Raw genomic sequence first — 20,696 nt, 5'->3', positions numbered from 1 at the left:
ACTTCAGAACAAACTTCCTTCCTTTTTTGGGGGGGCAATTATTCAATGTGCTTGTATGGGCTTGTAATCAAATATACAGTACATTTAGTATATATTTTTTTATACTTCAGGCTGTCTTAAAATTCTAAATCAAATAGCTAAATGATCTAGACAGGGCATAGACTTTAGAGAGTTATTAAACAACATGATCATTATGCAGGTGCACCTTGTGTTGGGGACAATAAAAGGCCACTTTAAAAATGTGCAGTTTTGTCACATGCCACAGATGTCTCAAGTCCTGACTACAGGATTGTCCACCAGAGCTGTTGCCAGAGAATATAATGTTAATTTCTCTACCATAAGCCGCCTCCAACAGGCCCCACAACTACAGACCATGTGTAACCACGCCAGCCCAGCAGTGGCGGTCAGTGCCGTTTATGATGAGAAAGGCCAATTTTGTTTTATGAGCATGGCCTTATTTCTATTACAGCAAATTGGATTCCATTCACCCAGTTCAATGTAACATCAATAGGTTTAGGCCGCTACATGATACACAAATGTTCTCTTTACCCATCATGAGGTTGCTACAACCTAGCCTATGAATGAAAGTTTACAAGGTCGAAATAAACATTTGAGATGACATATAGTGACATATGGACAGACAGTGACAAATTCAATACCACCTTGCACACTCTTGCCTGCATCTAGCTTATCTAGGGTGTAATCATTAGTCCAAAAGTTTGCAAACAAGAGTTTCTATTGGACAAATTCAGGTATTTGTATCCCTGTTTCATTTGCTTCCGTTGCTACAGAATTAGCAGAATGAATACACCCTTGATCACAGTTCACTTTCATAGCAGCCACGTTGTATTCATTCTAGCCTCTATGCACTCTCCTGCTCTCACCTTTTCCCTTCGTTTGTGAACTTCAATAAATAACACATTAGCTGTATGTGAACAGGCAAAAAAAACTTTACAGGTCATAACCGGTAACACACAGCCTATATCGTTGTCGCCATATTAGCTAAAGTAACGTCCTAGTCAACATAGCTAATAGAACTAATGCATTAGTAAACCTGCTACAGTCATGCAGTAATGTCACAGTGTATAGTCAGTAAGCAGTTACACTGGCGGGCCCCAGTGGCAATACATTAATAAAACCGAAAGCATACCTTGACTTGGAAGAGTTCCAGTGTTGTGTTGGATAGTCATAGCCAGCTAGCTAACATAGCATCCCTCTGTTTGAGCAACTAGACTAGCCAGCTGCATTTGCTAGCTAAGTGAAACTGAAAGTGAAAAAATGAGGAAATCTCTCTTGGTTCTCCTTCATTTTTGAAGAAATGAATTTGTTGAAAACTGTTCAACTATTGTCTTTCAGAGTCCGCAGAAAGGCCTCTTTAGTGTCCTATGTTTTCATAACTGTGACCTTAATTGCCTACCGTCTGTAAGCTGTTAGTGTCTTAAACTTCATCGGGACAGGGGGCAGCATTTCCACTTTGAACAAATTGCGTGCCCAAACGGTAATACATGCATATTATTATTACTATTGTATAGAAAACACTCTGACGTTTCTAAAAATGTTTGAATTATGTCTGTAAGTATATCAGAACTCATATGGCAGACAAAAACCCGAGAAGAAATCCAAACAGGAAGTGAGAACTCGATTTTCAAAACAGTGCCAAATGATACCCCTTATAGTTATGGATGAGAAAACACTTCCTAGGGATTCCACTAGATGTCACCGTCTTTAGATGTTGGTTATATGATTCTACTATAAAGGAGGGGCTCATAGGAGCTATTTTACTGAGTGGTCTTCAGAAATTCTCAGTCTCATTTTGCGAGCAAGCGAGAGAGAGTGCTCTCGTTAATGCTCTTTCTTCAGACAATGAAATTCTCCGGTTGGATCCTTATTGATGATTAATGTTAACCTGTTGGGGATGGGGGCGCTGTTTAGACTATTTATGCTAATGTGGCTAATTTTTTAAACGGCTTCCCACAAAATCCTTGATCGTACAATATGCATATTATTATTATTATTGGATAGAAAACAGTCTATAGTTTCTATAGGAGTTGAAATTTTGTCTCTAAGTGGAACAGAGCCCATTCTACAGCAATTTCCCTGACATGGAGTCAGATTTGAGAAACGTTGGCCACTTTTCTGAAGTCATTTAAAAGGGCTCTGTCGTTGCTATGACTATACGGACACTTCTTACGTCTTCCCCTGGATGCCTTTACGTGATGACGATTCCAACGGGCTCGATTGCTCGTTCACAGGCCCTACAAATGAAAAAAACCTTTAGCTAGCAAGTCTTTTCTTGCTGCGTAACGCGCGTGGAAGACACCGACCCTCTCCTGTTCCAAGCGTTAGTTTAGCCTGTTATATTTCTCCGGTCATCTTTTCACTCGTTATAGGAGTTACAAACATCACAAAGTAGTTAATTTAAAGCGTTTTATAGCAATTTATATCCGTTTAGTGCGATTTTGGGACATTTATTTTTGCAACGATGTGAAAAGTTGGGCACGCTTTTCAGTTCATCCCGAACGTAGTTGACATTTCCACATGGCAAGAGGACAGCTTTCCACCAAAAGACGATTTCTCCCAAGAAAGGATCCTTTGCCCAAGATACTGATGGAAGAACAGCTCAAGGTAGGACATTTTTATTATGATAAATCGTGTTTCTGTCGAAACATTTTAGTGGCTTAGGACGCCATGTTTTTTGACGTAGCTTCGCTTGGCGCAAACTGTATTGAAAAGTAAGGATAAATTAAAAAATGTAATAACGCAATTGTATTAAGAATTAAATTGTCTATCAATCCCTGTCCACCCTATATTTTTTAGTCACGTTTATGAGTATTTATGTATAAGAGTAGATCACTGTCTAAGTGGCGCAAGGACGTTTTCTTTACCAGCTTGTCTACATTTCACATTGTCTAACCATGATTTTGGTGGCTAAATATAAACATTTTCGATCAAACTGTATATGCATGTTGTAATGTGATGTTACAGGAGTGTCATCGGAAGAATTCTGAGAAGGTTAGTGAAAAAATTAATATCTTTTGGCGATGTTGACTTTTATCGCTCACTTTGGCTAGAATCAATGCTGGGCTGCTAATTGCTATGTGCTAAGCTAATATAACGATTTATTGTGTTTTCGCTGTAAGACACTTAGAAAATCTGAAATATTGTCTGTATTCACAGGATCTGTGTCTTTCGATTCGTGTATGCTGTGTATTTTTACGAAATGTTTGATGATTAGTAGTTAGGTAAACACGTTGCTCATTGTAATTATTCTAGTCCATTTGTGATGGTGGGTGCAATTGTAAACTATGCCATCTACCTGAAATATGCACTTTTTTCTAACAAAACCTATCCCATACCATAAATATGTTATCAGACTGTCATCTAATGAGTTTTTTTGTTGGTTAGAGGCTATAAATATCTTAGTTTAGCCGAATTGGTGATGGCTACTGGTGTTGGTGGACAAATAAAAGATGGTGGATTATGCTAATGTGTTTTTAGGTAATAGATGTACATCTTTACATATTGTGTCTTCCCTGTAAAACATTTTAAAAATCGGAAATGTTGACTGGATTCATAAGATCTGTGTCTTTCATTAGCTGTATTGGACTTTAATGTGTGAAAGTTAAATATTTTAAAAAAATATTTTTTTTGAATTTCGCGGCACTGGTTTTTCAGTGGGGGGGGGGGGGGGGTGCCGCTAGCGCCACGCTGATCCTAGACAGGTTAAAAACATCCTGAATATGGATTGCATACATCATTTGACTTGTTTCTACGACCTGTAACGGAACTTTTTGAGTTTTTGTCTGGAGGGATTGCTCGTGCGTCATGAAAATGGATTACTGGGCTGAACTTGCTAACAACAAGTGGCTAAATGATGGGCTTTATGGAACTTTTCAGTCATTTATTGTCGAACTGGGAATCCTGGGAGTTCCTTCTGATGAAGTTATTCGAAGGTAAGTGCATATTTATAGTGGTTTTGTAGCTTCTGTTGACGCCAAAATGGCGACTATTTCTTTCGCTGGATTGTGCTCTGAGCGCCGTTCTCAGATTATTATTATTCCGTAAAGATTATTTTGAAATCTGACACAGCGGTTGCATAGAGGATAAGTTTTTCTTAAATTCTGTGAATAACACTTGCATCTTTTATCAATGTTTATTATGAGTATTTCTGCAAAATCTCCGGATGTTTTGGAATCAAAACATTACTGCACGTAACGCGGCAATGAGATTTTTTTTATATATATATATGCACATTATCGAACAAAACATAAATGTATTGTGTAACATGATGTCATATGACTCATCTGATGAAGATGTTCAAAGGTTAGTGATTCATTTTATCTCTATTTGTGGGTTTTGTGAAAGCTATCTTTGCTGTGAAAAAATGTCTGTGCTTTTTTGGATTTGGTGGTGAGCTAACATAAATATATGTTGTGTTTTCGCTGTAAAACATTTAAAAAATCAGACATGTTGGCTGGATTCACAAGATGTTTATCTTTCATTTGCTGTATTGGACTTGTTAATGTGTGAAAGTTAAATATTTCAAAAAAATATTTTTGAATTTCCCGCGCTGCGTTTTCAGTGGAATGTTGCGGGGGGTTCCGCTAGCGGAACGTCTGTCTTAGACAGGTTTTAACGACCGTTCCACAGGTGCATGTTAATTAATTGTTTGTGGTTCATTGAACAAGCATGGGAAACAGTGTTTAAACCCTTTACAATGAAGATCTGTGAAGTTATTTGGATTTTTAAGAAATTATCTTTGAAAGACAGGGTCCTGAAAAAGGGACGTTTCTTTTTTTGCTGAGTTAATATGTTATATTCTTCTAAGTAAACAACCTTTGCCAATATGACAGCTTTGCATTGGCATTCTCTCAACCAGCTTCACCTGGAATAGTTTTCCAACAGTCTTGAAGAAGTTCTCACATATGCTGAGCACTTGTTGGCTGCTTTTCCTTCACTCTGAGGTCCAACTCATCCCAAACCATCTCAATTGGGTTGAGGTAGGGTGATTGATGGAGTGCTGCATCAGATGACTTGGCCTCCACACTCTCCTTCTTGGTCAAATATCCCTTACACAGCCTGGAGGTGTGTTGGGTCATTGTTGGTTGAAAAACAAATGATAGTCCCACTAGGCGCAAACCAGATTGGATGGCGTATTGCTGCAGAATGTTGTGGTAGCCATGCTGGTTAAGTGTGCCTTGAATTCTATTTAAATCACGACAGTCTCACCAGCAAAGCACCCCCACACCATCACACCTCCTCCTCCATGCTTCATGGTGGGAATCACACATGCAGAGATCGCCCGTTCACCTACTCTATGTCTCACAAAGACACGCCGTTTGTAACCAAAAATGTCAAATTTGTACTCATCAGACCAAAGGACAGATTTCCACCAGTCTAATGTCCATTGCTCGTGTTTCTTGGCCCAAGCAAGTCTCTTCTTCTTATTGGTGTCCTTTACTAGTGGTTTCTTCGCAGCAATTCGACCATGAATGCCTGATTCACGCAGTCTCCTCTGAACAGTTGATGTTGAGATGTGTCTGTTGAACTCTGTGAAGCATTTTTTTGGGCTGCAATCTGAGGTGCAGTTAATGTGTAAAAAATATATATTTTGAATTTCGCGCCCTCCACTTGAGCTGGCTGTTGTCATAAGTGTACCGACGTCGGGCTGCAGCCATAAGAATTTAAGCCATTTTGCCACAACTTTGGAAGTTTGCTTGGGGTCATTGTTCATTTGGAAGACCAATTTGCAACCAAGCTTTCAATTCCACATAATTTTCCTCCCTCATTATGCCATCTATTTTGTGAAGTGCACCAGTCCCTCCTGCAGCAAAGCACCCCACAACATGGTGCTGCCACCCCTGTGCTTCACGGTTGGGATAATGTTCTTCTGCTTACAAGCCTCCCCCTTTTAACTCCAAACATAACAATGGTCATTATGGCAAAACAGTTCTATTTTTGTTTCATCAGACCAGAGGACATTTCTACAAAAAGTACGATCTTTGTCCCTATGTGCAGTTTCAAACCTTAGTCTGGCTTTATTATTGTGGATTGTGAGCTGCGGCTTTTTCCTTGCTGAGCGGCCTTCAGGTTATGTTGATATAGGACTCGTTATACTGTGGCTATAGGTACTTATGTATTTGTTTCCTCCAGCATCTTCACAAGTGTTACGCTCCCCAGTTTCTGTGTTCTGTTTTGTATTTGAGTGTGTGTTTCAGGAGATGGCTTCCTGAAGTACTCCCCAACCAGCTGATTGGTCAACCCCAGGCTAATTGGTGATTGGAGCTGACCCCGCCCCCTCGTCAAGAAGCAGCTGACTCTAATCACCATTGCCACCTGAAGATAAAAGCCAGTGTTCTGCCCAAGAGAGAAAAGATTGAGAGAGAGAGGAGAGAGATGAGATAAGGAGTAGAGATTTGGAGATTGAGAGAGAGAGAAATTAGATTGTGATATAGTGTTGGTTGTGTATCAGAAAGTGTGGTATGTACTGTTGTTGTTGGTAGCAGTTTTTCTATGTCCTGTGTTTGTGAAATCATTAATAATTACTCTGTTTCATTTGTTCCCAGGGGGGAAGGAGAAGGCACTTTGGGAGTGCTTAGGCAAGAGGCCCGCGGGCATACATATACCCGTAGTATATTTACTGTCTAGACACACTAGGTAAGACCTGGGCGGACCACCCCCTGTATTTTGGTTAGGGCACCAGGCGGTGTTAAGTTAGGTAAGTTAAGTGGGTAGGCAGGTTAGATAGGAGAGGGGGAACTTTGATATTTACTTTCTTTGCTTTGGTTCCGTCCAGCCCCTTTTCCCCATATTACCGTGTAAGAAAATAAATTCTAGTAAACGGTAAATTCTGCTTTTGTGTCATCCTTACTCGCACCTACAGTCCATACCTCTTGCACTTCAGAGAGTTGAGTTGTAGCAGGGAGTTGCGTTCCCTCTTCTCAGAGGCGTGCGTAACAACAAGGTCCTTTGCTGTTGTTCTGGGATTGATTTGCACTTTTCTCACCAAAGTACGTTCATCTCTAGGAGACAGAACGTGTCTCCTTCCTGAGTGGTATGACGCCTGCATGGTCCCACAGTGTTTATACTTGCTTACTATAGTTTGTACAGATTAACGTGGTACCTTCAGGCGTTTGGAAATTGCTCCCAAGGATGAACCAGACTTGTGGAGGTCTACAATATTTTTTTCTGAGGTCTTGGCTGATTTCTTTTGATTTACCCATGATGTCAAGCAAAGAGGCACTGAGTTTGAAGGTAGGCCTTTAAATACATCCACAGGTACACCTCCAATAGACTCAAATGATGTCAGTTAGCCTATCAGAAGCCATAACATAATTTTCTGGGATTTTCAGAGCTGTTTAAAGGCACAGTCAACTTAGTGTATGTAAATTTCTGACCCACCCACTGGAATTGTGATGTAGTGAATTATAAGCGAAATAATGTGTCTGTAAAGAATTGACTTGTGTCATGCACAAAGTATTTGTCCAAACAGACTTGGCAAAACTATAGTTTTTTTGAATTTGTGGAGTGGTTGAAAAACGAGTTTTAATGACTCCAACGTAAGTGAAAGATTAGTGGAATCTGTGTGGCTAGCTGGACAGGTAGGATGACTGACAGTGAAGGTGAACAGGTGGTCACGTATCAGGTGACAGAGGAATGGATGAGACTGAGGCAGGAATTCCTTTAACCATAAAGTGGTATATTTACTGAGTAGTCTGTGGTGGATTCATGGACGCACAGAACTTCGAGCAGACGGAGTTAAGGAAAAGAAAGCAGCGAGCTCAGGCGATGCCGTTTTCCTCCTTTTATGTGGATGAGATCTGTCGGTCATTGCCACCTGACCTAATTAAAGCGCCCCTGGCCCAGCTGAGTAAGTGGCCATGAATTAAAGGATTATTCCACCAACTCCATGGGCCTTTTCTACAGTAAGGGTATGTAAACTTCAGACTTCAACTGTATATATACAGTATATACACTGCTCAAAAAAATAAAGGGAACACTTAAACAACACAATGTAACTCCAAGTCAATCACACTTCTGTGAAATCAAACTGTCCACTTAGGAAGCAACACTGATTGACAATAAATTTCACATGCTGTTGTACAAATGGAATAGACAAAAGGTGGAAATTATAGGCAATTAGCAAGACACCCCCCAAAACAGGAGTGATTCTGCAAGGTGGTGACCAGAGACCACTTCTCAGTTCCTATGCTTCCTGGCTGATGTTTTGGTCACTTTTGAATGCTGGCGGTGCTCTCACTCTAGTGGTAGCATGAGACGGAGTCTACAACCCACACAAGTGGCTCAGGTAGTGCAGTTCATCCAGGATGGCACATCAATGCGAACTGTGGCAAAAAGGTTTGCTGTGTCTGTCAGCGTAGTGTCCAGAGCATGCAGGCGCTACCAGGCGACAGGCCAGTACATCAGGAGACGTGGAGGAGGCCGTAGGAGGGCAACAACCCAGCAGCAGGACCGGTACCTCCGCCTTGGTGCACTGCCAGAGCCCTGCAAAATGACCTCCAGCAGGCCACAAATGTCCGGAGCCGTCACTCAGTCCGGAGCCGCCCCTCAGTCCGGTGCCGCCCCTCAGTCCTTAAGCCAGTGGGGCTAATATGGAGGGTCGCCATTAGGAGTAGGCCACAGAAGCGGCGATTAACTATGGTGGGGTGGGGGCCACGTCCAGAGCCAGAGCCGCCACCGTGGACAGATGCCCACCCAGACCCTCCCCTATAGGTTCAGGTTTTGCGGCCAGAGTCCGCACCTTGGGGGGGGGGGGGGGGGATACTGTCACGTTCCGGGCCTTATTTCCTTTGTTCAGTATTGTCTAGTTGGTCAGGACGTGAGCTGGGTGGGCATTCTATGTTATGTGTTTCTATGTTGGGTTCATTGTATTAGCCTGATATGGTTCTCAATCAGGGGCAGGTGTTTTACGTTTCCTCTGATTGAGAACCATATTAAGGTAGGCTGTTCTCACTGTTTGTTTGTGGGTGATTGTTGCTCTGTCTGTGTTTGTTTCACCACACGGTACTGTTTCGTTTCGTTCATTCGTTTGTTCCTACCTACCTGTTCATGTGTTATGTTCTCAAGTTCAGGTCTGTTCACGTCGTTTTGTTATTTTGTATTTTGTCAGTGTTCTGTTTTGTTGGATATTATTAAAATTCGACATCAGGAACATTCACCACGCTGCGCCTTGGTCCTCTTCTCTTCCACCTAAAGACGAGCGTTACACCCTGATCTGTTTCACCTGTCTTTGTGCTTGTCTCCACCCCCCTCCAGGGTTCACCCATCTTCCCCATTATCCCAAGTGTAATTATAACTGTGTTCTCATTTTTACTGTTGCCAGTTTGTCTTGTCATGTCAGGTCTTACCAGCGTCTTACAACCTTCCTGTTTCCTAGTTTTTCCCGGTTCTGACCATTCTGCCTGCCCTGACCACGAGCCTGCCTGCCGTCCTGTACCTGTCTGACTCTGACCTGATTATAAACCTCTGTTTGCCCTCGACCTGCCCTTTGCTTGCACCGTGTTTCTAATAAATAATCTGAGAACCGTATTATCAGCCTCCCGTGTCTGCATCTGAGTCATATCTTGAGTCGTGATAAGTTTAACATTATCTTTAATGACTACCTCATCTCTGTACCCCACACATCCAATTATATGTAAGGTCCCTCAGTCAAGCAATGAATTTCAAACACAGATTCAACCACAACGACCAATGAGGTTTTCCAATGCCTCTCAAAGAAGGGCACCAATTGTTAAAAAAAGAAGACACTGAATATCCTTTTAAGCATGGTGAAGTTATTTATTGCACTTTTGATAGTGTGTCAATACACCCAGTCACTGCAGAAATGTAGGTGTCATTTCTAACTCAGTTGCCGGAGAGGAAGAAACCCGCTCAGGGATTTTCACCATGAGGACAATGGTGACTTTAAAATAGTTACAGAGTTTAATGGCTGTGATAGGAGAACTCAGTATGGATCAACAACATTGTAGTTACTCCACAATACTAACCTAACTGACAGCCTGAAAAGAAGGAAGCCTGTACAGAACAAAAATATTCCGAAACATGCATCCTGTTTGCAACAGCACTGATGTAATACTGTGTCAAAACAATTCACTTTTTGTCCTGAATACAAAATCTTATGTTGGGGTCAAATCCAATACAACTCATGACTGAGTACCATTCTCCATATTTTCAAGCATAGTGGTGGCTGCATCATGTTACAGGTATGCTTGCAATTGTTATGGACTGGAGAGTTTTTCAGGACAAAAAAAGAAAAGGAATGGAGCAAAGAACAGGCAAAAAACCTGGTTAGGTCTGCTTTCCACCAGATACTGGGAGATTAATTCACATTTCAGCAGGACAATAACCTAAAACACAACGCCAAATCTACACTGGAGTTGTTTACCAAAGAGACAGTGAATTTTCCTGAGTGGCCGAGTTACAGTTTTGACATACATCTACTTGAAAAACTATTGCAAGATCTGAAAGTGGTTGCTTAGCAATGATAAATAAAACATTTGATATTGCTTGTAGAATTGAAAACAATTATAAATGGGCAAATGTTGCACATTTCAGGTGTGGAAAGCTCTTAGAAACTTACCCAGAAAGACTTACAGCTGTAATCGATGCCAAAGGTTCTTCTACAAAGCATTGAATCAGGGGTGTAAATACTTATGTAAATGAGATATCTGTATTTAATTCTAAATAAATATACAAACAATTCTAAAAACATGTTTTCACTCTAACACAACAAAATGTGGAATAAGTCAAGGGGTATGAATACTTTCTGAAGTTACTGTGTATATATATATATACACAGTTGAAGTCGGAAGTTTACATACATTTAGGATGGAGTAATTAATAAAAAATCTCTTAAAACATAATTCCACGTAGACATTATAGGGTGTTGTGTGTAGGCCAGTGACAGAAAATCTAAATTTAATCCATTTTAAATTCTGTCTGTAACACAACAAAATATGGAAAAAATGATGTGTGAATACTCTCTGAAGGCACTGTATATGATGTTTATAGACAGTATGGACAGTAGATGAATAGAAAAGCTTTGTTATATAGGATGAGCCATGACTAGAATTCAGTATATACATATAAAGTGGGTAAAAGTGGGTAAAAGTATGCAAACATTATTAAAGTGACCAGTGTTCAACGGCTATGTATATAGGGCATTAGTCTTTAGCCGGCTAGTAACATTGTGTTGCGCTGTTGGCGGTAGGTGCACTTGATTCAGGAGCCCTGCGCACAGGTAAGCAAAGGGTTCCCATTTTGAACCATTTAATTTGTCTGAAATGACAAACACCGCCTACCTGGTGAACCGGGAGATCTGTGGCTAACAGGCTGACTACACTGCTCGCGTCGCGTGCGCGAGCGTTGCAAAATAAATGTAGAAATCTATATTATTCAATTATTGCACCCACACTGCTCACAGGTGCCAACGAGCGTCTGCGTTGCCAAAGGCTAAAATAGAAGTCAGTTCTATTTCTGACGCAGATCGTGCTGCAAGTCCTGCCTCTCCCATCTCCTCATTTGTTTATAGAAGCAGGTACCAACGTGCCATCTCCTCATTGGTTATACCCACGTGGGTGACTGAAAGACGAATCAGGCCAGTGGCAGTAATCCACCTAATTTATGAAAGTTGCCAATCGCAATATAAAGTCAAGAGAAGAAAAAGCCTGGAAGGAGGAGAGATGACTAGAAACGATTCGGTTGACCGTTTTATGTGTGCATTAATTGGTGGAGTAGAGGACCTTGTGCATTTCAGGTAAAATAACAACTCCATGTTTATATCCAAGGACAAATTAGCTAGCAACAGCAAGCTAGCTAAATAGGACAAATTAGCTAGCAAGTGCAAGCTAGCTAAATTGCCATAAATGTTTAATGCTTTTCGACCTGTCCCCAAATTAATATGATTAGTTCAGAGTTTGTTTTGATATTTTAACCTGCGTGTCATGATCGGGTCTGGTGTAGGGGGACAAAATACATTTATGCACGATGGCGCTCGCACGCAGCCGGATTGGGTTCTGTGTAAGCCTACTGCACTGACCAATCTGATAGCTCAAATCACGACCCTGGCCACAGCAAAGTTTGATACTAGCCTACGTGATATTTAATAACCTTTAAAACCATGATAAAAAAAGTTCATGTCTACATTTTTATTCAGCGCTGTCAATGTTTTTATTTAACACTATTACAAAACATAAAATGCGCTTCTCCCTACTTCCACTCAAGCTGAAGCTGCAATAAATGAGTAGCCAAGTGTATCGTTAGCCCTGCATTGTTATTATTATTAGTAACTTGCCGTTTCTATTTTAGAAACGAGGAATATTTCACTTTCTCTGGTCGAGATCGCCATCAGTTGGAAGATGGTGTCCCCTCTCTCTCGTCAGTCTCACCGGAGGAAAAGAAGTAGAGAGCAGGGACTTTGAGAGGACCCTCTGCTGCTCTCTCCCTCCCTCTGCTGAGACTAATGCCGTGTTCAAAACAACTCGTAACTCTTCGACTTCCGACTTCAAGACAACTAGAAATTCTGGGGAAAAAACAAGATCCAACTGGGAAAAATCACTTTGAATGGGTCATCCAACTCCAGCTCCAACTTTCAGACCTGAAGATCACTGATTTGATGTCGCCCCCCCCCCCCCCCCCAATTCGCAGTTTTCTTGAAAGCACTATGCTCATCAGATGCAGGTACTATTAAATGATGCAGGTCCAGGTCCAATAAAATAAACAATGTAATTATTTGCTAATTATTTCAAGTGCTACACCAACTGATCTATTTTGTTATCAAAGCTTGAGTTTTGAATTATAATATGGTCTGATAATAACAATATTGGCAGGCCAGGCATATAGGCAATATACTGTGATAATGTATTAGGCCTACTATACAAACCTCATTCCTACATAACAGTTTTTTAGGTTAATGTTAAATTTTTTCAGTCATGTTAAAGAAAAGTCTGAGCAGTAGAGTTCGGCTTGCTTGTTGACTGCGAAAGTGTCACACACTGATCTGTTTCACCTGTCTTTGTGCTTGTCTCCACCCCCTCCAGGTGTTGCCCATCAGCCCCACTATCCCCTGTGTATTTATACCTGTCTTCTCTGTTTGCCAGTTCGTCTTGTTAGGGCTTACCAGCGTGCTTTCCCGTCTTCCTGTTTCTCTAGTTCTGTTTCCTAGTTTTTCCCGGTTCTAACCCCGAAGCTGCCTGCCGTCCTGTACCTCCCTGACTCTGACCAGATTATGGAGCTCTGCCTGCCCTGACCCCGAGCCTGCATGCCGTCCTATACCTGCCTGACTCTGACTTTATCACAAACCTCTGCCTGTCCTCGACCTGCCCTTTGCCTGCCCCGTGTTTATAATACATTATCTGAGAATTATACTATCCACCTCATGTGTCTGCATCTGGGTCATATCCTCAGTTGTGATAGAAAGTGATCTTGACTCAAAGGTTGGTGATCACTGATCTAAACAAACAAATCCACCCAAATAAACCTTTAGAAATTGAGATACAAAAGTTTTGTTTTCATGTTGGAATATTTCCTAACTCAAGAGACAGCAGAGGCTTGGGCTGTACAATACATTTTCCATAGGCAGAGTCCCTAGTAAGCATTAATTCTAACCATCCAATTGCTGAGAGAGTTTGTGATGGAAAACATATTTGAGGTGAGATTAATGGTGCATTACCCCGAACATGGAATAATTGGAACAATAGTGTTCTAGCTGCTACATTCAGTTGAAGAGTTGTAAAACTCACTATCTTCTCCTCAAATACTGTTTATTTTTCGTTTGACAAGAGAAAATAATTGTTGGAATTAAATTCTTTGCTCGCTTTGAGGACAATACAGTGCCACTGACACGGCCCGCCACCAAAACCTGCGGACTCTCCTTCACTGCAGCCGACGTGAGTAAAACATTTAAACGCGTTAACCCTCGCAAGGCTGCAGGCCCAGACAGCATCCCCAGACGCGTCCTCAGAGCATGCGCAGACTAGTTGGCTGTGTTTACGGACATATTCAATTGATCCTTATCCCAGTCTGCTGTTCTCACATGCTTCAAGAGGGCCACCATTGTTCCTGTTCCCAAGAAAGCTAAGGTAACTGAGCTAAACGACTACCGCCCCGTAGCACTCACTTCCCTCATCATGAAGTGCTTTGAGAGACTAGTCAAGGACCATATCACCTCCACCCTACCTGACACCCTAGACCCACTCCAATTTGCTTACCGCCCCAACAGGTCCACATACAACGCAATCGCAATCAGACTGCACACTGTGCTCCCTCTGCTGTTTCCTGAAGTCCACGATCATCTCCTTTGTTTTGTTGACCTTGAGTGTGAGGTTATTTCCCTGACACCGCACTCCGAGGGCCCTCACCTCCTCCCTGTAGGCCGTCTCGTCATTGTTGGTAATCAAGCCTACCACTGTAGTGTCGTCCGCAAACTTGATGATTGAGTTGGAGGCGTGCATGTACAATCGGAAATAGCACCGAAGCAGCTAGAACAATTACAGAGACCAAATTGAAATACCTAAATACTCATCATAAAACATTTCTGAAAAATACATGGTGTACAGCAAATGAAAGACAAACATCTTGTGAATCCAGCCAATATTTACGATTCTTTAAGTGTTTTACAGCGAAAACACAATATAGCATTATATTAGCTTATCACAATGACCAAAAACACAACAGCATTGATTCAAGCCAACAGTAGCGATAACGAATAAACCAGCAAAAGATATACATTTTTTTACTAACCTTCTCAAAGTTCATCAGATGACAGTCCTATAACATCATATTACACAATACATATATTGTTTGTTCGAAAATGTGCATATTTAGCGGCACAAATCGTCGTTATACAATGTGAATACTAGGCAAAATGCAATAACAATGTCCGGAGAAATCTTGGAGAGGCACCTAATCTAATCCAATAACTATTCATAAACGTTACTAAAAAATACATGTTGGACAGCAAATTAAAGATAGCTTAGTTCTTAATGCAATCGCCGTGTTAGAATTCTAAAAATAACTTCAGTACGACATCCAGCTTACGTTATTGCGAGAGAGCGCCCAAAATCAAAGCGGAAAACACAATGACACATTTTCCACAGAAATAGGAAATAACATCAAAAATGGGTCCTACTTTTGCTGATCTTCCATCAGAATGTTGTACAAGTGGTCCTTTCTCCAGAACAATCGTTGTTTGGATTTAGAATGTCATTTTTCCCTCTCGAATGAGCAAGCAAAACTTGCCAAGTTTTCAATCGTCATTAAACGCAAAGAACGGAACACGCCAAAACTCCCGAAAAAAAAATCTATAATCTGATTAAACTATATTGAAAAAACATACTTTACGATGATATTGTCACATTTATCAAATAACATCAAAGCCGGAGATAGTAGCCGTCTCTAACGACAGCTTTTCAGAAGGCAATCCCCGGTTCCTTCTCGCGCCTTCCTGAAAACAGGAAATTGGTGTCACGTCATGCCAAGATCTCTTATACGACCTCAGATCAAGCTATACACTCCATTTCTTCTCTCACTGCCTATTGACAACTAGTGGAGGGCGTATGAAGTGCATGTATACTAATACACATCAAGCAAATGAATAGGGATGCCCTGGAACAGAGCATCAATTTCAGATTTTCCACTTCCTGTCAGGATGTTTGCTGCAAAATGAGTTCTGTTTTACTCACAGATATAATTCAAACGGTTTTAGAAACTAGAGAGTGTTTTCTATCCAATGGTAATAATAATATTACCATTGGATAGAGCAAGAATTGAGTACGAGGCCGTTTGAAATGGGCACCTTTCATCCAAGCTACTCAATACTGCCCCTGCAGCCCTAAAAAGTTAAACAGCCACCACTAACATCGAATGGCTGCTGCCAACATACTGACTGAACTCCAGCTCACTTTAATAATGGAATTGATGGGAATTGATCAAAAATGTATCACTAGCCACTTTAAACAATGCCACTTAATATAATGTACAGTGGGGCAAAAAAGTATTTAGTCAGCCACCAATTGTGCAAGTTTTCCCACTTAAAAAGATGAGAGAGGCCTGTAATTTTCATCATAGGTACACTTCAACTATGACAGACAAAATGAGAAGAAAAAAATCCAGAAAATCACATTGTAGGATTTTTAATGAATTTATTTGCAAATTTTGGTGGAAAATAAGTATTTGGTCAATAATATTTACCCTTTGTTGGCAATGACAGAGGTCAAACATTTTCTGTAAGTCTTCACAAGGTTTTCACACACTGTTGCTGGTATTTTGGCCCATTCCTCCATGCAGATCTCCTCTAGAGCAGTGATGTTTTGGGGCTGTTGCTGAGCAACACGGACTTTCAACTCCCTCCAAAGATTTTCTATGGGGTTGAGATCTGGAGACTGGCTAGGCCACTCCAGGACCTTGAAATGCTTCTTACGAAGCCACTCCTTCGTTGCCCGGGCGGTGTGTTTGGGATCATTGTCATGCTGAAAGACCCAGCCACGTTTCATCTTCAATGCCCTTGCTGATGGAAGGAGGTTTTCACTCAAAATCTCACGATACATAGCCCCATTCATTCTTTCCTTTACACGGATCAGTCGTCCTGGTCCCTTTGCAGAAAAACAGCCCCAAGCATGATGTTTCCACCCCCATGCTTCACAGTAGGTTGGTGTTCTTTGGATGCAACTCAGCATTCATTGTCCTCCAAACACGATGAGTTGAGTTTTTACCAAAAAGTTCTATTTTGGTTTCATCTGACCATATGACATTCTCCCAATCTTCTTCTGGATCATCCAAATGCTCTCTAGCAAACTTCAGACGGGCCTGGACATGTACTGGCTTAAGCAGGGGGACACGTCTGGCACTGCAGGATTTGAGTCCCTGGTGGCGTAGTGTGTTACTGATGGTAGGCTTTGTTACTTTGGTCCCAGCTCTCTGCAGGTCATTCACTAGGTCCCCCCGTGTGGTTCTGGGATTTTTGCTCACCGTTCCTGTGATCATTTTGACCCCACGGGGTGAGATCTTGCGTGGAGCCCCAGATCGAGGGAGATTATCAGTGGTCTTGTATGTCTTCCATTTCCTAATAATTGCTCCCACAGTTGATTTCTTCAAACCAAGCTGCTTACCTATTGCAGATTCAGTCTTCCCAGCCTGGTGCAGGTCTACAATTTTGTTTCTGGTGTCCTTTCACAGCTCTTTGGTCTTGGCCAAAGTGGAGTTTGGAGTGTGACTGTTTGAGGTTGTGGACAGGTGTCTTTTATACTGATAACAAGTTCAAACAAGTGCCATTAATACAGGTAACGAGTGGAGGACAGAGGAGCCTCTTAAAGAAGAAGTTACAGGTCTGTGAGAGCCAGAAATCTTGCTTGTTTGTAGGTGACCAAATACTTATTTTCCACCATAATTTGCAAATAAATTCATTAAAAATCCCACAATGTGATTTTCTGGATTTTTGTTTCTCATTTTGTCTGTCATAGTTGAAGTGTACCTATGATGAAAATTACAGGCCTCTCTCATCTTTTTAAGTGGAAGAACTTGCACAATTGGTGGCTGACTAAATACTTTTTTGCCCCACTGTATATGTATATACTGTACTCTATATCATCTACTGCATCTTGCCATCTTTATGTAATACATGTATCACTAGCCACTTTAAATTATGCACTTTTATGTTTACATACCCTACATTATTCATCTCATATGTATATACTGTACTCTATACCATCTACTGCATCTTGCCTATGCCGTTCTGTACCATCACTCATTCATATATCTTTATGTACATATGCTTTATCCCTTTACACTTGTGTGTATAAGGTAGTAGTTGTGGAATTGTTAGGTTAGATTACTCGTTGGTTATTACTGCATTCTCGGAACTAGAAGCACAAGCATTTCGCTACACTCGCATTAACATCTGCTAACCAAGTATATGTGACAAATAACATTTGATTTGATTTGATTTTTATGCATGTACATGCAGCTAAAAGATTTCCACTAGAAACTCAAATCTGCTACTGGGTATAAAATGTATGTAATTTCATGTAATTATGTTATTATGAAAATGTTACTTTTCTGGTAACAATGTGCAGTAGCACGTTTTCAACTTCTTCAAATCAAATCAAATCAAATGTTATGTCACATGCGCCGAATACAACCTTACTGTCAGGCGTGTGCGTAATTGAGGTGAAGTCAGGTGCAGGAGAGCAGAGAATTGTGAACAGGCGCACACTTTATTACGGCAGGAGAGATATACAGACGGACGCAGCTGCGTCAAAAACCTCCTCCAGCCAACAAGGCAAAGTGTATAGCAAGCACAATAGTCAGACAACATAAATGTATAACAATACAAATAAGCTTCATGAAAACACACAGAAAATAACAAACACTTAGCTTAGTGCGTACAACACGTAAAACAAAAACTATTTCACACAAAGACATGAGGGGGAACAGAGGAATAAATACATGTAGTGTGATTGGGGAATGCAAACCAGGTGTGAATGGAACAAGACAAAACAAATGGATAATAGAAAAATGGAGCGGCGATGGCTAGAAAGCCGGTGACGTCGACCGCCGAACGCCGCCCGAACAAGGAGAGGGCCGACTTCGGCGGAAGTCGTGACACTTACCATGAAAAGCTTACTTACAAGCCCTTGACCAACAATGCAGTTATAAGAAAATAAGAGTAAGAGAAAAAAAAAGTAACACAATAAAATAACAATAACGAGTCTATATACAGGGGGTACCGGTACTAAATCAATATGCGGGGGTACAGGTTAGACTTAAGCCATTCCTCACATTTCAAACCATATGAAAGTCAATTAATTCAATGAAGCAGTTAGTTGAGTACCTCCCTTTTTATTCACGCTGGTCTGAAGCATGTCTGGGTGTGCTCGCATTCTATCCCCAACTACCCTTCAGCAGCTAATTGTGGTATCCAAAAAGAGTCTGGTCCATCCTGAATACACCACAGGTGTACCAGAAGATCAGTTCACAGTGTGCTCCACTGCTTTCTCTATCATCAAGCTATATACAACGCCGCAGGTAAGCTATGTTCTTGTGGCTCTGACTTAATCATTTTGTTTTCTCAATGATTGCCTCCCAGCCTCGTCGGGTATTTCTTTCCCAGGCTAAGCATTAAATTGCTTAATTTAACCCTTAATTGAGGTGCGACCTTTGACCTTCTGTTCGCACACCGCCACAGCTGTTGTTACCCCAGGTTACCTGGATTAGACTGAGAGGACTGTTCAAAACAAGGCGTGCCGATGTGAACCAGAGGTCATCAAAAAGACTCACATCTGACTTCTAACTGAACCTGCAGTGACAAACATGTCAAAGAAAACTACATTACCCATGAATCAATGCCATAGCAAAGATCTCAATGACTAGTACATGGCGCCACAGAGTCTAGCATGAGCGGAGGCGACAGAGGGTATGTGGCTGTGCCTCATGCAGAATGTTTTTCAGAGCTCCCGACAAACACCAAAACACACTCAGCTGTGGCAGGTAAACAGATGCCTGACTGGGTCTGTAGTAGTCAATGTATACCACTGTGCTGCCATCCATTTCCTAATGTTGCTGTTGACAGGAAGTCATGCCAAGTCAGGGGCCTGGATCGGGGCCCAACAACCCTGTTTCTCTGCATTTTGGAAGAGAGTATTTTCCTTGACTAATCATATTCAGTTAACTTCACTTGACAGACAGCTCCTAAATCCAGAGAAAGCAGGTACATGATATGCCATGGTGTGTTCTCCATTAATTTGAGCACCAGATAAATCCACTTGTCTTTTCACATAGTTATGGAGAACCTCTCAAACACCCCTAAAAAGTTACAGCTGCACCATCGAGAGTATTCTGACCGGTTGCATCACCGCTTGGTATGGCAACAGCTCGGCATCTGACCGTAAATCACTACAGAGGGTAGTGCGTACGACCCAGTACATCACTGGGGACAAGATTCCTGCCATCCAGGACCTATTTACTAGGTGCTGTCAGAGGAAGGCCCAAAATATTGTCAAGGACTCGAGTCACCCTCATAGACTGTTTTCTCTGCTACCGCATGGCAAGCAGTACCGCAGCGCCAAGTCTAGGACCTAAAGGCTCCTTAAAACATCTTCTACCCCCAAGCCATAAGACTGCTAAACAATTAATCATAATGGCCACACAGCCTATTTACGTGGACCCCCCACCTCTGCTACTCGCTGTTTATCATCTATGCATAGTCACTTTACCCCTACCTATGTGTACAAATTACCTTGACTACCCTGTACCCTCGCACATTGACCCGGTACCGGTATCCCCTGTATATAGCCTTGTTATAGTTATTTTATTGTGTTACGTTTTATTTAGTTTGTACTTTAGTTTATTTTGTAAATATTTTCTTAACTCTTTCTTGAACTGCATTGTTGGTTAAGGGCTTGTAAGTAAGCATTTCACGGTAAGGTCTACTACACCTGTTGTATTCGGCGCATGTGACAAATAAAATGTGATTAGATTTGGCTGGGCTGTCTCCGCCCTCTCCCTCCCCCAGACATTGGCTCCTAATCTGGGCCTCATCGTGAGGGAGCTTCGCCTCTGTCACACACACCTGGTCCAGCTCCAGGGCCTATGGCTTAAAAAGCTGTCATTCAAACTCCGCCCGGGTTAAGCTTCTATGTGCTGGTGCCCTGGGCGGCACTTCACCCCCCTCCACACCCCTC

Source organism: Salvelinus fontinalis, chromosome 1 (assembly GCF_029448725.1).
Source record: "Salvelinus fontinalis isolate EN_2023a chromosome 1, ASM2944872v1, whole genome shotgun sequence".
Classification (NCBI taxonomy): Eukaryota; Metazoa; Chordata; class Actinopteri; order Salmoniformes; family Salmonidae; genus Salvelinus; species Salvelinus fontinalis.
Note: the sequence above shows the minus strand (reverse complement) of the source record.